This window comes from Magnolia sinica, chromosome 2, assembly GCF_029962835.1.
Source record: "Magnolia sinica isolate HGM2019 chromosome 2, MsV1, whole genome shotgun sequence".
Taxonomy (NCBI): domain Eukaryota; kingdom Viridiplantae; phylum Streptophyta; class Magnoliopsida; order Magnoliales; family Magnoliaceae; genus Magnolia; species Magnolia sinica.
The window spans coordinates 16,173,062-16,178,743 of NC_080574.1; positions in this window are offsets into that span (position 1 = coordinate 16,173,062).

A 5,682-nucleotide genomic window follows, 5' to 3' on the forward strand; every position below is an offset into this window, starting at 1 on the left:
GGGTGACCTTGAGATGTCTTGTAGGTGTCCTTACTGTTGTGACCTTGGTTATGACCATGACACTTTTGAAAATATGGTGGAAGTGATCTCGAGATGATCGCTAAAGAGTGCAATGGAGATCGTTGGTGCATGGATGGCAGCCCATTCCGTGGAGGTGGCCTAAAGACTTGCTTATGTGGTCCCCGATTTTATGGTTGGCTAAGAGGAAGGGATCGTGCATAAACATACAATATGGTCTTCAAATCCACAGTTGTAGCAGGATTTTGACAGTAGGGATGTAGCAGTGTGATCATGGCCGGTATAACCAAAGCAATCTAAAAATACTTTAGGTCTTAGCTACTCTATTTGCAAGTGATTAACTCTAAAGGCATCTGGTTCAGGCATTTGTGATAGAGTGACATGACTCGAATTGTTTACAACTACAATCTATGATCAGTTGAAAATATGCTTCACAAAATATTTATTAGATTTCCAAGGAAAGATTTGGTGGTTGGAGTTGGTATACGTAATGGTTCAACAGGGACAGTGCTGAGATATATATTGAAGTTGAAGTGTAGAAATTTCTGATGTTGAAGATTCTGTTCCATTTGATGCATTGGATAATTTCAAACACTGGATTGGTCTTTACACACACACACACACACACACACACACACACACACACACACACACACACACACACACACACACACACATCTATAAGTTTGCTAATACACTATAAATTTCAACGTATGTTGAGGTATACTGAAAATTCTAAAATTCAAACAGCGAAGGCTGTTCAGAATTGAATGATTTATGAACAGTCTGACTACAACTCAAAATTGATCCAATAAAAGTATAAAATTATAATTTCTAATGATTTTTCTATAAAAATAGACTTATCAATATACAATTTAGATTTTGAATTACCTCGATCGGAGTTGTACTTAATTAGTTATGAATTTTTGAAGTTAGTCAATTCTTGATGTCCATTGCTATCTAGCAAAACGTAGAGAGCTAAAATTCTATAAAATTCATATATGGTCTAGATTGAGTTCCTTACCTGATGCTAGGTCTAAATAGGGTTAGCTTCCATATTAACACAAATGAAAAAGAATCCTAAGTTTGAATTTTTAAATTTAAATTTAATTTATTATTTTTTTTTTTTACAAGAGCACAGGGGGTCCTAAGTTGGGGTCTCTAATTCAATCTCTATTCTAAGTTATGAGTTGATTCTAACATAAGCTTAATCTAATCATTAATATAACATACATCCAATGTCCTCGTGAGAATCTAAAACCTAGGCTCTAATACCAATCTGTCACGCCCCAAAATTTGGGACCTGAGTTGGCTAGACCTGAACCCGAATTTCAGGACTGTGAGTCGACTTTAAATAAAATATACAACACAACTCACATTATTTCCATGCATTTTCAAGGCAATCAGAGCAACTAAAAGGATACTAATCATTGTTATTAAATATTATCCACTAATCAATCCCTGAATCTTCAGTTACATTGTCATTAAAAAATAAATAATAACAACATACATTGAATTTTAAGAAATTTTCAAATAAACAAAAATAAAAGTCTTCAATCTTGTCTAATTGGCTCTTCATACACAGACCCTACAAAACAATCTATAAGGGTGTGAGTGCGACGGCTCGTAGGGTCACATCATTCCCAAAATTAAAAATTTTACTTTAACACTAATACAACTCAATAAAATAAATAGGATTAATTACGAGTATTGAATCGACATTTTACATGACAACAATAACAAGTCATCTAAAATCTTTTTTGGTTCAATCCAGGGCAGAGCATTCGTGTGTGTGTTGATCCTTTTAGGGAATGACCCTCGACAAAGCACCGGTGTTGATCCTTTTAGGGAATGACCCTCGGCAGAATACCTGGTGAATAAAATTTTAGGGTAAATACCTAGGGCAGATCACCCATGTGTGTTGATCGTTTTAGGGAATTGCCCAGGGCAGAACACCTGTGCCGATCATTTTGGGTATGACCCTGGGCAGAGCACCTGTACCGTACTGATCCTTTCGGGAATGACCTTAGGCAGAGCACCCGTATCAAAATAACATAATGGTCCTTTTAAGGTAGAGCACTCATCATATAATTAAAAGCATTTAACAATAATTAAATGAATTTATTCCACATATTAGAAATCAAATAAATGCATTCTATATCATGTAAAATCAAAATTAAATGTCTTAAATCAACAATACAAAATAAATAATTAATGAAATAAAATTATATAATAATTTAGTCTTTTCAATCGGGAAAATCACCTACCTGATTTAGTGTGACATATCCCATGTATACTTGGATTAGGCGAGAAGATCTAAGATCGATACAAATGCGGTCCATTTGGCCTAGATGACTTCTAATTTGAATCTGAAATAGTGCTTTATGTAGATCATGTGGTGGCTACTTGACAAAGTAGATGTCGCAGTCTTTAATGGTGGATTTTTGTATAAGATAGATGTCAACGTGCCCTTTGTTCTAGATGGCTCAGATGAGTCCCATGGGGCTGAAGGAATGTAGATTTTGAAGCTTCAATGAACTTGGTTAGTGGATATTGTGGTTGGAAGCTTATAAATGTCGCACATCTCTCGTCAAGTGTAAAGAAGAGACGGCATTATTTTCGGTTGAAGTCTGATGCTGGAGCTAATGGTGGGTTGATGGCCGAAGATGTGTTCGGGTTTGCAGTTGTATTACGGAGAAGAAGGAGAGGAGAGAGAAAATTGGGAGGTGAGATTGGTTTTCAGGTGACATGCACAAGCATGTCAATTTTGTTTTGTTTTTTTAATAATATTAAAAAACATGGTGGGCCCCATTCATGATGTTTATGAAAAATCCACTCCGTCCATTTATTTTTTCAGATCAAGTTAGGGCATTAGCCCAAAAAATGAGGTTGATCCAAGGTTCAAGTGGGCTACACCAAAGGATATGGTGGAACCCACCGTTAACAAAAAATGGGGTGTTACAACACCCATATGGTAGGTGTGCCCACCGTGATGTTTGTTAGAAATTCACCAAATATCAGGCGGATCAAGAACTCAACTGGGTGACGATGAAAGAAACAGTGGGGTTTGAACAACCACCGTTGAAATATTCGGATGTCCACAAAAGTTTTGTATCAAGCTAAGATTTTGTGTCTTGAGCTCTTCCCAGTGGGAATGAACTTATCAACGGTTTGGATGGCATATAAACATCAGGGTGGAGCGCTGAAAGATTTCAACAGTTAAACATTTCTTTTCACAGTTTTCCCTTTTACATGGCCTCAGTGAGTTTTGGATCCACCATCTGATTTTTATGTAGCATGTCCTAAAATGAGATTTTAAAAAATGGATGAACGGAGTGGATTTCTTAAAAACACCACAGTGAGCCCCACCTAGCTTCCTATGAACACATGCAAAAGACTTTTGTAGAAAGTCCGGGTCCGCTTATAGTTATAGCACCTGTCCAGCAATATCCCTATGGTACTATGTGGTCCAAGCTCCGTGAGGCCATTGTTTCATCCACACCGTCCATCCATTTTTTAAGATCGCTTTAGAGCATGACCCCAAAAAATGGTGTATATCCAAAGCTCAAGTGGACCACATCATAGAAAGAGTGGGGTTTAATGCCCACAGTTGCAAACTTTTAAGGCCCCCTATAATGTTTTATTTTCCATCCAACCTATTCATAAGATCACACTAAACTAGATGAAGGGAAAACACAAATATAAAATTGATCTAAAACATCTGTGGTTCCTAAGGAGTTTCACAGTCACAAAGGCTTGGACGAAGTTTTTCTCCAACACATTCACATGTTTAATGGATTAGATCTACATGTACGCATGTGTGGTGTGTACAATAGCTTTATTGTCCATGCATATGCACCTAACAACTCTTTAGCTATATATCATGTTTCCATCTCCTTTCAAAATAATATTAGGTTCAGATGAATGCTTTATAGTAAATATAAAAGTTGAAAGTATGTTATCGAAAGTATGGCATGGGTGGAGGAATTTTCGGATAAAAATCTCTTTTAATTATTGTGATGGGCCAGTGATGCATAATTAGTCCAATGACTTTAAATATTTTATAGCGCATTGGTTAATTTGATACTAAAGTCTTTAATGTCCCAACGTACAACGGTCCCAAAGCAACCCAACCGCATCGGGCACAAACAAGAAGTTGAAAACAAAGTCATACCAAGAAGCATTTAAAAATGAGATGTCATTCATGGCTAATGCAGTTAACAAGATAGTCATACCATTCAACCAATCCTCGATTGAGTCTAGAATGACAAGGGTCATGGATGCTATTGTGAATGTGGATAGATTGATTCCATAAAGACTCAATCGATGAGAACAAAGCCTCCTTTTTCTTTGCATTGCCCAAATCATATAAACTTGAATGGTTGCAAAGGATCATAGATGGGCATGAGAATGACACCATGTAATCCATAGTGTTACAGGTGCAGTCTCATGGCCTCTGGCCCACACATGATCGTAGTGAAATGTTTTTTTTTTTTTTTGGTTAATTTGGTTAGTGGTAGATTCAAAAATAGATCATCAGGAGACTGCATGTAAGGAATAGAAAAAATCAATTTTCGTTGTATTATGCACAGGTAGCGTTGCTGAGTTTTAGATACTTTTTTGTTTCAAGCATTGTTTAATAGCTGTTCTTGTTGTAGGTAAGTCATGCCAAAATACTACGTGACATTCAGGAGAAGGAAGCCAGGTATATATAAAACTTGGAATGAAGCCCAACTCCAAGTGGATCGTTACTGTGGTAGCCGACACCAGAAATACGCTTCTTACAAGGACGCAGTTTCAGCATGGATTGATGAAATGGGAGACCCAGTCCTGTCAGGTATAAGTGTTGAAGAATCGATCATACTGTTATAAATTGTGGAATTCCACAATGAGATGGTTTGGAAAGAAAGGGAACCGATCCTGCATGCCATACATTATCGTACCCGGACATATGACATTGACAATAGGCAGCGACAAAACAAGAAGTGGACCGCAATGCTGGGGATTTGGAAGTCCTCGTTCGACTTCCTATTGTGATTATCTTATCTTTTATTTTTTTCCTTCTGTTTTGACTGCTATTATGTGTGCGCTTATTAGATATGCAGCCTATGATAGTCTTCGATGGGCCTTTCTTGCATGTACAGGTACATCTTAGGTGGATATCCTAGCATGTGTTGAATTGTAGGACCAATATTACTGGGTGGGCATTTGAACATGTCTTGAATGGTATGAACAACGGGCCAATGCAGATTAGGCCACAGTAGACTTTATACAGGAACGTCGGTTGCTGTGTATGATGGACCACCGTAGGGTTAGAACAATTCTAAAATCAGTCCAGTGAACTGATCCAGTGGTCCATATGGGTACAAGAGTAATAGATGGCTTAGAACAATTCAAAGTATGAGTGTGGCCCTTTTGATGAATGGACGTGCTTAATTTTCAGGTCAGATTCTGAGACAATTAATGGTCAGTTTATAACTTATGCAAGAAAATTGAGGTTATGAAAATTTGTAATGATGCTACTTACAGTCCCCTATCAATGGAAAACCTTTTCCATTTCCATTTCAGCCTTCCTTCTTACTTGTACATCTACAAATGCTGGTAGTTGATAAGATCCTTTCCACCATTGACCCACATCCGGCAGTCTTCGAAATTGAAGAGTGT